Source organism: Poromitra crassiceps (genome assembly GCF_964638095.1).
Source record: "Poromitra crassiceps genome assembly, chromosome: 27".
Lineage (NCBI taxonomy): Eukaryota > Metazoa > Chordata > Actinopteri > Beryciformes > Melamphaidae > Poromitra > Poromitra crassiceps.
This window is the reverse complement of record NC_139650.1, coordinates 14,219,795-14,231,721: the sequence shown is the minus strand read 5'-3', so window position 1 is coordinate 14,231,721 and position 11,927 is coordinate 14,219,795.

Here is an 11,927-nt window from a genome sequence, read left to right as displayed (position 1 = left end):
ATGATAAGGGAGTACAGCCAAGAGGGTTTAGTGAGGGGAGGTAAAGGCTGTCCATCTAATCAGACTACTGACATTGTAATGACACAAATCTGGTTGAAAATCAGTAAAGCCGTCCTTTAACTCCAGACTACCATCCATCAAATTCTCACTAGAACATAGCCGAGAGAGTCTCTTTCCTGGATGTGCGTGTAACAAAGTCTGAACATCTCATGACCCATGGTGTATAGGAAACAAACGGATAGAAACAGTTTTTAGATTTCTCTAGTTACCACAGCCCAGTCTCAAAAGAGGGTTGCCTTACAGTCAATTGCTCAGAGTGAGAAGAATCTGTAACACAGATGACATGTTCGAGAAGCAGGCTCACGAGCTCTGTACCAGATTCAGAACCAAAGGGTATGATAACGAAATTCTGGAAAGTAGCCTCCAGAGGGTCAGACAGTTAAAACGTGACGAGCTGTTGGTTCCTAAAACTTCCTCGGACCGTGATTTTAATATTGTGTGTGCAACCACTTTTTCTCCTGTTTCGCAGGACATACATTTTATTATTTTGAGCCATTGGCATATTCTGCAGAGCGACCCCCTAGTGGGCCATGTCTTCACCAAGCCTCCTCTGTTTGCCCTTAAATGGGGTAGAAACATAAGAGACAGGGTTGTCAGAGCTGACTGCTATACCCCCCTGGTACATTTCTTGTCCAATATACCGAACGGTAATTTTCCTTGTTTAAATTGTACTCATTGTAATGCCATGATCAGAGGTGAGTCATTTTTTCATCCCCACTCTGGGAAGAAATATTCAATTAAAAGTAGAATTTCATGTAAAACTAAATTTGTTGTACAGAGACAGGGCTCTTTTACAAAGGGAAGCCTTCTGGATACACACCTTGCAAACAGACCACCCTAAGGGTCTCAATGAAGAACTGCTACTGAGTTGTTTTCTTTAGATGTGTGATACCTGTAATATACAGGCTTATTTTATTTTTCTATTTTTCTAATACTTCTATTTTAAATGCTATGCTCCACCCTGTATTCTCCGTGTCTATAGGTCTGTTTGTTTGCTTTCCTGACCAATGTGCATTTTGAACTTTGTTGTATCTCTTACACAATATGTCCTATAGCTATAATTGTAAATTGTTTGATACAGGTGTTTTCTTGTCTGTATCCGTCTATGTTCGGGGGTTTATGTAAAAAATATTTATATAATTGAATGTAGTTCTGGTTATGTAAAAAATATTTATATAATTGAATGTAGTTCCGGTTGTGACTATTTAATCGTCATGTCCGCCTACGGCACCACAACACTGAGGAAGGCCTGTGTGCCGAAACTGTTTGTGCTGTGCTGCTGCCCTACCCAGACTACAGGTATTAAAACTTCAAAAATACTTTTTTGTGTGCTGGCGTTTCCTGCTGTGACTGGAATAGCTTAGCATGAGCTTTTTACTTCTAGGGCTCGTATTTACGTTTCAAAACTCATTAAAGTGGTCCTCATGTGTGAAGATTATCTCGCTGAACACAGGTTCACGTTTGAATAAGCTAGCGTTGCCCACATACCTTATTTGAAGCATCGCGCCAAAAACCCATTCAAAAATCCCATAGACAGAAACAGTGAAGAACCCGCAAGTCTGGGACTTCTGCATTCCGACTACAAAAATATGTCATCCCTGCGGTACGATGACGGTATGATGACTCTCTTGTCTCTGTTCAGAGTCTGTCAGGTTGGTGGGAGGAGCCAGCAGTTGTGGTGGTGAACTGGAGGTGAAACAACATGGAGACTGGATACCAGTGGATGACAGGCGGTCTGACCAGTTCTCTGTCTGGAACCTGGAGTCAGCAGCTGTAGTGTGCAGACAGCTGGACTGTGGCTCTGCTGTTTCCACAGAAAGGAGAGAGGGTTCCTCAGTAAGATCTGTATTGATGTTCTGGTCTTCCTGTCTTCAGTCTGGATCTACACTGAGGGAGTGTTTACTAACAGAGTCTGACTCTTCATCTGTCAGCCTGCAGATCAACTGCTCAGGTAAAACCATCAATGGCGTGTCTGTCTGTGTCTGTGTGTGTGTGTGTGTGTGTGTGAGTGTGTGTGTGTGTGTGTGTGTGTGTGTGTGAGTGTGTGTCTGTCTGTGTGCATGCGTGCGCGTGCGTGCGTGTGGACTCTGGGTTGCTGCATACTCAGCTCCCATAACTCTTCACCACACAGTGATGCATAATGTTTTTGTAACTTGTTAAAATTGCTCTCTCTCACTCACACACACGCACGCACGCACGCACGCACGCACACACACACACACACACACACACACACACACACACACACACACACACACTCTCCCTCTCACTTACTCCCTCTCTCTCGTTCACTCTCTCTCACCTCACTCTCTCTTTCTCACACTCACTCTCTCTCACACTCACTCTCTCTCACACTCATTCCTTCCCTCACTCCCTCTCTCTCTCTCACTATCTCTCACTCTCTTTCTCACACTCACTCTCTCTCACACACTCACTCCTTCCCTCTCACTCTCTTTCACTCTCTCACACTCACTCTCTCTCTCCCCTTCTCTCTCTCACACACTCACTCTTTCCCTCTCTCTCTCTCTCACTCCCTCTCTCTCTCTCTCTTTCTCTCTCTCCCTCTCTCCTTCTCACTCAATCGAGGAGAGGGATTGTTCCGGCCTTGTTCCGGTCTTATGGAGTAGTCGAGACACGCCGTCTCTCGCTCCCACAATTCTTTTCATCTACCTAACATGAAAAACCTAACTACTCAGTTTTTTATTTAAGACTAAGTGGAGACGATATTCGGAAACATGCCTCCGAAAACGAGGCAAAAAGACTCAAACGACCCTTCTTGGGCTAACTGAGGTTAGTATGGCCTCCATTGCTGCTCTCCTAGAGGCGCACTGAGAAGCTCTCTCTGCCGACTTTCAGTCAACCATCTCGAAGCTTGTGACGAAGCTTGACTGCATTCAAGTCACAGTATCAGACCACGCTCTGAAGATCACTGCCTTGGAGGCCAATGCGACCTCACAGGATGAACGTCTGCTAGCACTTGAAGCTAGCTGCACTTCACTAACGGAGAACTATGCTAAACTGTCAGCTAAAGTCATCGAGTCTCGCAGCCGGCGTAACAATATCAGAGTTATCGGTCTGCCTGAATCAACTGAGGGTCCCCACCCCACCTCCTTCTTCTCAGAGCTACTTGCGGAGGTTTTCAGCGGGTTGCTGGATTCACCGCCCGAATGTGACAGGGCCCACCGGACACTTGGCGATAAACCGGCGCCGGGACAGAGACCAAGGCCCGTCATCGTTCGGGTCCATAAATATCAGATCAAGGAGAAGATCATCCGCGAAGCCCGGGCCAGAAGAGGGAAAAATACTCTACCGAGGCAGTCCCACTGTCATCTTGATGTCGGAGTTCTACAACCGAGGCCTCCAGCCAGCCTTGCACTTCCCGGCCAGGCTCTCCATCGTAACAAAGGAGGGAGGTAGGAGAAGATTTTCCTCTGTCACAGAGGCCAAAAAGTATTTGTCTTCCACCGATCATGACACTGGTTAGTCTGGGCCTTTTTATATTTTTGTATTTTTTCTACTTTTTCGCCCCAGCGAACTCTTGGCTGTCTGGCTAGCTAAGCTAACCAGCTAAGCTAACTAGCCACTTGTTGACTTTTGCTAACAGAGCTGGCCACATTATGCTGGTGTGTTGCTAAGCTAACCAACTTCATTCATTGACTCTATAGACCTGAAATAACGTCATCGATCCACGGGTCAAACGGATTAACTTTTTTTTTTCTTTCCCTCCTCCTCGTTGGATTATTCATATTTATTTTTTGGACCATGAAGGAATGACTTTTGAGAAACGTGAGCGCAAGGCTACATGTTCATTGATTTCTGGAATTGAGAGCTTTACAGTAGCCTGAGGACTCAGACTTGAAACATTTGCTTTTCAATTCAATTTATTTTTCTAAAACATAACGGAGGCGTGTGTGTGTGTGTGTGTGTGTGTGTGTGTGTGTGTGTGTGTGTGTGTGTGTGTGTGTGAGTGAAAGAGTGAGTGAGTGTGTGTGTGTGTGTGTGTGTGTGCGTGTTCGTCCGTCTGCATGGGGGAGGGCCTGTATGTATACAATGCTTTATTCTTGTTTTTCTTTTGCCATTTTAAGGCCTGGTCTTGACTGAGCATACCACACGTGGTGTGCTCAGTCAAGACCAGTTCTGCAGTTACTCATTTAGTAAATGGTAGCATTATGAATCTGTGGTGTTGGGCTGCTAAGTGACAGCTGTTTGCTTTTTAGTTTATTATCTTTTATTTTTATGTTGATTCTCGCCCCTACAGATGGATAAACAGCTTTTCCATTCAATTCACTTAGCCCACAGTACAACCTTGCAATGCTTTTCAGTCATAACTCACACCACAGACAAAGACGGGGGTGAAGGATTCATTATTATCATTTTCAATATAACTGTTCTTTTGTTCTCCCCCCTCCCACTCTCAAAGCGCTCCACTTGAGCTGTATCCGCAAAGGTTTAATCTTTGTTTCAAACACTCATTAGTATTATATTGTGGGAATAGAGGGATAGAAGTAGGGAAGTATCTAAACTAAAGTATGCTGATTTTAGGATCAGAGTTTCCGCTGCTGTTTTTTTTTACAGCAGCCAGGTTAGTGGGTGGGGTCGGGTGGGGGGGGTGGATTGTATGTTTAATGTTTTATTTGTGTTTCTTTATGTCGTTTTTTTGTGCTTTTTTGGTTTCTATTTGTGTGCTACATAATCATATATGTACCAGTCAGCCCATAATGAGTTACACCAGAACAGCACCTAGAGGTGCGGTAATGTTTACCACCTGGAATGTGAAGGGAATGAACGCACCTGTCAAACGCAAAAAGATTTTTGAACATTTAAAACACCTCAACACCAAAATTGCATTTCTCCAAGAAACTCACCTCAAACCATCAGATCATTTAAAACTCAAAAGAGGGTGGGGTAGGCCTACTCTATCATTCATCATTTTCAAGTAAAGCCCATGTTGCTGCAATCCTCATCCATAAATCCATTCCATTCTCTATGTCAAACACAATATCAGACCCTAATCAGACCCTAAGGGGGCACGGTGGCTCAGTGGTAGAGCTGTCGCCTCACAGTCAGAAGGTCCTGAGTTCGATTTTCGCCAGGGACACTGTGGGGGCTGTGGTTGTGTTCCCCCCATATCCTCAGTGCCTACTGCCCAGGTGGGGTATCTCGTCGTAAGGGCCTTTCTCTCTGTGTGGAGTTTGCATGTTCTCCCCGTGCTCCCCCAGGGGGTTCCTCCGTATATAACCCCCCCCCACTAAAAACATGCAGAAGATCAGATCGTCATCGTCATCCGACCAGTGACGACAACACCCGAAGTTGGTCCCCGGGCGCTGTACGGGAGAGCGACCACTGCTCCTGGCCTGCCCCCCGGAGGAAAGGACATGCCTGGATGGGTTAAATGCAGAGGACACTTTTCACCGGCCACCGTCAGCATGGGTGTGTTGTGGCCGCATGCATGTGTTGTGGTGTTCGTGTGACAATAAAAGACGGGGCTGTCCCGTTACGAGAGGTTACGAGAGGTTTTTCTTTAATGGACGTTTTGTTTTAGTTTCAGGCAGCATCAATTCATTTCCTTTAATTTTACTCAACATTTACATCCCCAACATTGATGATCCAATTCTTTTTTTTAAGAGTTTTTGATTTAATCCCGGACAACAGCAATTCAAACATAATAATCGGACATGAATGTAACTGCTACTGCTACGACCCATACCTAGATTGATTGTCCACACGCCCACCCTCAAACATATCATCTGTGCAAGTTTCAAATAATCTGATCAAATCCCGTGGCGAACCGTGCCTATCAGAACCGGGCCTTCTACAATGTTAACCCACCCACAGCCAGCTTAGGTCGCTGTATCGTTACACACAATAATTACTCCACTAGTCCTCCTCAGCTATGAAAATTACATTAGGCTACATAAACAAATGGCTGTCACCGTCAATAACACAAACTCCCCCTGCACGACAGCAAGCTGCCCCAGCGACACCACCAGCAATAAAATAAAATAAAATAATAACTTACCAATGACGTTCACAGTGGTTCACTTGAAGACAAAAGACAGATCCACCAAAAAGCAACAAGCACCCACCGCACAGCACAGCACTGCACCGCACAGCAGTAATATAGCCTTGTGTGCCCAACTGCATGTAAACTAAGGGTAAAGTTCCCAGTTGCCTGGAAATGGCAAAAATATAGCTTTTTGCAGGTTGATAGCTCTAATTTTATCCTTTGGTTTTAACCATGGATGTATTAAAAGAACGGTTTGAACAGCCACACTTCCTAGTTGCCCGAAATCTCAGAATAATCATTAACTCCTCCCTCCTTGTCATCTGTCTCGTCTCCTGGTTGGCTTGGATTCGTGAATCCCTGGGAACATCCCACCAACAACTCAACTAATTGTAATTGGCTAACTCCACAACTCAATGGAATTCTGATTGGTTAAAACACCTCATAAAAATTGTCATCCCCATTTCATGACCAGAGTGCGTCTTCGCGAAGGGTTGCTAGCTTGCTGTCAATCAAATGCCATTTGCTTGTAGAGGCTGGTCCAAATATTTAACCCCATATTTGCTGAAACAAAGTGAGTGCAAGATCATAGCAATTTACAGGATTATTACTGGTATTTCAGTGAATAAAAACTAATAAATAACAAATACAAATAATTTATTAAGGGGAAAATTATTTTCTTTTAAATTTCTTGGGCCAATGGGCCTTCAGTGAATACCTAGAAGGCCCTGACGGTTCGCCACTGATCAAATCGAGAAACTTAATAGGTACCGTAAATTCCGGACTATAAGCCGCGGCTTTTTCCCCGTTTTTTGGCCCTGCGGCTTATATAACGGTGCGGCTTATCTATGGATTTTTTCAGAAAAAAAAAAAAAAATACAAATAAAATCTCTCTTTTTTAGCACTCTTTCTAACTATAAATCCACTTCTGTTTTAATTTCCTCTCTTGCCCTCTTTTCACCACACCGCGGACACTGTGTGCACTGTAAAAATAAACAAAGGTGGTGTTGTGTTATGTTGTTTTGTTGAAATGTTACGGTAATACGGTAAATGGGAGCTTCCTCAAACAGCCATCTCTTTCCCGACAATCCCCTCTGTGCGTGACCCCTTACATATGGTAATTACGGTAAGCAAACGGCCACTCGGCCAACAACTCCCTCCCCCGACTACCAGGAGAAAATCACAAACTTCGGCGAATTCACACAAAGGAAGATCAAGGAATATTCCATCGAACCGGAGCAGATCATAAATATGGATGAAGTGCCTTTGACGTTCGACCTGCCACTCACTCGGACTGTTAACAAGAAAGGTGAATCGTCGATCACATTGAGAACCACTGGGCACGAGAGAACGAATTTCACTTGTGTTCTGGCCTGCTCTGCATCTGGAGTAAAGCTGCCGCCAATGGTGATTTTTAAGCGGATTACGATGCCGAAAGAGAAAATTCCCAGTGGGATATGCCTCAGAGTCAACAAGAAAGGGTGGATGATGGAAAGTGTCATGAAGGAGTGGCTGGCTGAGTGCTACGTCAAGCGCCCTGGAGGATTCTTTCACCAAAAAAAAGCTTTGCTCGTTCTCGACAGCATGAGGGCTCATATAACAGATTCCGTGAAAGCAGCCATCAAGACCACAAACTCCATTCGGGTTCCGAAAGGCTGGACTGCTGCGTGATGATGACGCCGGCACAGCTGGGCGCCTTCAGAGGCTGTTCGATTCCGACACCGACAGTGACGAAGAGGAGTTCCTTGGTTTTGAGAGTGACAACGAAGGAGAGAGGAGAGTGGTTGACGAAGCCACCCTGAACCTGTTCGTTTCCGACACTGAAGTTGAGGACTTTGCTGGTTTCAGTACGGAGGAAGAAGAGGAAGACGAGGATTAGTGACTTGACTTTGACTCTGACTCTGTTTTTGACGCTGCACCTTCACCTAAAAGATGAAGACAAGGATTACGGTACCTGGTTTGATTGTTGACAGCACCTTTTGTTGAAATGTTAATAAATGGGAGCTTCCCCAAACAGCCATCTCTTTCCCGACATTCCTCTCTGTGCACGAACCCTTACATATGGTAATTAAACATCAAAACACCCGCGGCTTATAGTCCGGTGCGGCTTATATATGTAAAAAACAGTCAATTTTGCTGCTGCGGCTTATATACCGGTGCGCCTTATAGTCCGGAATTTACGGTACTTGGAGAATACAGCACCCCACTGATAAAGAATATTCATTTTACTCACATGCCCATACATCCTACAGTAGAATAGATTATTTTTGAATAGACTCCCAGTTAATGTATCATGTTATCAACACAAAATACCATAACATTTTGATTTCTGACCATGCCCCTTTGGCTATTTCGCGGAACCTCTCTCTTCCTAAACAAAGCTACTCTTGGCGTCTTAACCCTTCCTTACTTGCCGATGGAAAATGTATAGAACATATGACTACCAAATTAAAGCACTTTTTAGAATTTAATGATAACGGAGCAGTATCAGACTCATTAAACATTAAAATTTGTTATTCGTGGGGACATAATCTCTTACGAATCCACAGCCAAGAAAAAGAGAGAGAGGCGCCTACTGGAAATAGAAAATATTCTTACCTCCTTTGAAGCGGCATAAATCCTCGGAGGACTACAATAAGATATTGAAGCTAAAATATGAATATAACTGTATTCTGGGCAGCCAAATAAATACCCTTCTGTTAAAACTGAGACAAAAGTAATTTGAATTGGGAGATAAGCCAGAGAAACTTCTGTCACAACAGCTCAAGGGCGCTCAGGCTTCCAGATGAATCCCTTCCATTAAATCGAGGGGGGCCACCCTGCTGATCAATCCCAAGGAAATAAATAAGCGTTTTAGGGAATTTTACGGTGAGCTTTACTCGTCTAAGTGTGATGCCACTCGGTCTGATTTGAGTGACTTTTTTGACTCTTTTGAGACACCCAGCTCAGTGACGCTGCCAGAGACTACCTAGACTCTGATTTCCCAGTGGAAGAAATAACCTCCACCATCAAATCATTCCCGTCAGGTAAAGCACCTGGTCCAGACGGATTCAGAGCTGAGCTCAGACCGCCACTCTGCCGGTATGTGCACCAGCTGATCCTTGATCGTCTTGAGAGCCTCAGAGTTTCCCAGGCGAAACCCGACAGTTTCCACCTCTCCACTAACCTGCTCCTCAGGCAACTGCCCCATAGCTGCACAGGCAACAGATCACTTGAACGACCCTGATACTGCTTTAACAGGTTAATATGGCACAACCTAGACTTTTGTCTGCCCTCAGGAGTACTGATGACATAATTTTTGTCCCCCACCTTTTTCAACACAGTGTATGGACCACAAAAGGATGCACTCAGACCAGATACACGCCGTGGCACCAAGGCAAGGACTTGGTCTCCAACTGCAAAATGGCGGTCAATGGCCTTCTGATCAAACTGAGCCTTCATACGGTTCTGGGCTTGGAGAAGATTCTCCCTAGCTACCTGGCAAGCAGACGACAAACGATTTTTAAATTCAGATACATACTGCAACATGGTTGTTGTATTTGACTCAGGTTGGAGTAACTGTTCCTTGAACAACTTCAGGGGACCCCTAACCTCATGTCTGAACACTAGTTCAAAGGGGGTGAAACCAGTAGACTCACTCACAGAATCTCTCATAGCAAACGGCAAAAATGGAAGAGCTACATCCCAATCTCCAGGAAACTGAATGCTGTATGTCTTTATCATTGTCTTTAACGTCTGATGAGCACGTTCAAGAGCTCCCTGGGACTGAGGGTGATATGCTGAAGAAACTACTTGTGAACTGCCAAGCTCACACATGACCTCCTGAAAGACTCCAGATACAAAATTGGTTCCCTGGTCATGCTGCACTTGCTTTGGCAACCCAAAACGGGAAAATAACCCCACTAATGCTTTTATGATAGTTTTAGCTTTGATGTTCCTCAAAGGAACAGCCTCGGGGAACCTCGTGGTGACATCCATTATAGTTAACAAAAATTCATTACCTTTCTTAGTTTTAGGTAAAGGGCCGACACAATCTATGACTACTTTAGAAAATGGCTCTTCAACTACAGGCACAGGAGTCAGTGGAGCTACAGGGACTTTTTGGTTTAGTTTCCCTACCAGCTGACAAGGGTGACATGAACGACAGAAAGCTACCACGTCTCGATGGAGTTTAGGCCAGTAGAAATGTCTCATAACCTTAGCCTGAGTCTTCCTAATGCCTAAATGGCCAGCTAACGGTGTTTCATGGGCCAAACGTAGCACCTCCTCGCGATAGCCCTGAGGCAGGACTATCTGCTCATGTATACTCCACTCATCTGTAGCAGGTTGATGCGGGGGTCTCCACTTTCTCGTGAGGACATCATCTTTAAGAAAAAAAAACTCAGCCAGATTTTTAATCTCTTCAGGAGTAGAAGCTGTCTGTCTGAGAGGGCTCAGAGTGGGATCCCTTTCCTGCTCCGCAACTAGTGTGTCTCGAGTCAACACGGGCAACTCCTCCACCCCACACCATTTCGCAAAGACTGTGTCCGCTAAATCAACTGAGGGAGGATCCTCCGACCTCTACTAGATCATCCTCACCACTAGTAGTGGGATCTACCACAGCTTTTGTCTGTGAACGGGTGACTACACAGACTGGAAACGCTTCTGGATACTCCTCAGGCACCGTATTTCAAGACTAGTACACTTGTTCGATAACTACATTAGGGCCCCCACTAGAGGATTAGAGAGGCATGGCAGGATGAACTTGGTGTTGATCTACCGCAGATTATATGGGACAGGAGTTTGTCTATGGTCCAGTCTTGCTCAGTTAACCAACAAGTTAACAGTAAACCAGCTGATCCAATTCAAAGTTGCTCACCGTCTTCACTATTCCAAATCGAAATTGCACACAATTTACCAATCTCTCTCACCACTATGCGATAGGTGCCAGGTGTTAGAGGGTACACTGTCACACGCTTTTTGGCTTTTTACCATTAATATCCGGATTCTGGGCCAAAGTTTTTGACTGATATTCTAAGGCCTACAGAGTAACTCTTAAGCCGGAGGCAGAACTTGCCATTTTCGGCTGCTCAGAATCCTCCTTCCTCCCCATGGGAGACTGGAAAGTCCCCCTCTCCACCCTCCTTTCAGCTATGGCTGACGGACATGGTCTCAGTAGTGCGTATGGAAAGACTCAGGTCTCTGAGGACTAACTCAATCAGGAAGTTCTCGACCATCATGGGAGCCCTTTCTGGACTACCTGGGTGAGGTCAGAAATGAATAACTAACACACCCTTGCACACATATTTTAATAGGCTGGTAGCACCATGTTATTGTAGTAATTTTTTGTTTGTTTGTTTTTTGTTTTTTTTTGTTTTTTTCTTCCTTTTTTTCGTTTGAATTTGTTACTTTATTTGTCTCGTCTTGTCTTTTGTTTTTTGTTTTTATTTGTTTGTTTTTTGTTCTTTTTTGTTGTTTCTTGGCTTGTTTTTAATAAATTAATACCAAAACCCGTACAATTGATTTGATGTGGGACTAAGTTTACAGGGTGGGAGAAAAAATGTTTCTTTTCAGATCGCTATCGCAACATACTTGTGCACGCAACAATTTGTTGTGGGTTCTGCTACGTTTGTTTGTTGCTGTGTTTTCTTTCTTTTTTGCTCTTTACTTGGGTGTACTGTGAATACCCCAATTGCTGATGGCATGAAAACTAAGTCTGAAATGAAACAATAAAAAAATTATATACCCCAAAAAATCCCTCTCCCTCTCTCTCCCTTTCTCTCCCTCACTCTCTGCCTCACTCTCTCTCTCTCTCAATCCCGCCCTCTCTCCCCTCTCTCTCATTCAATCCCTCCCTCTCTCACACTCTCTGGCCCAATTCCAA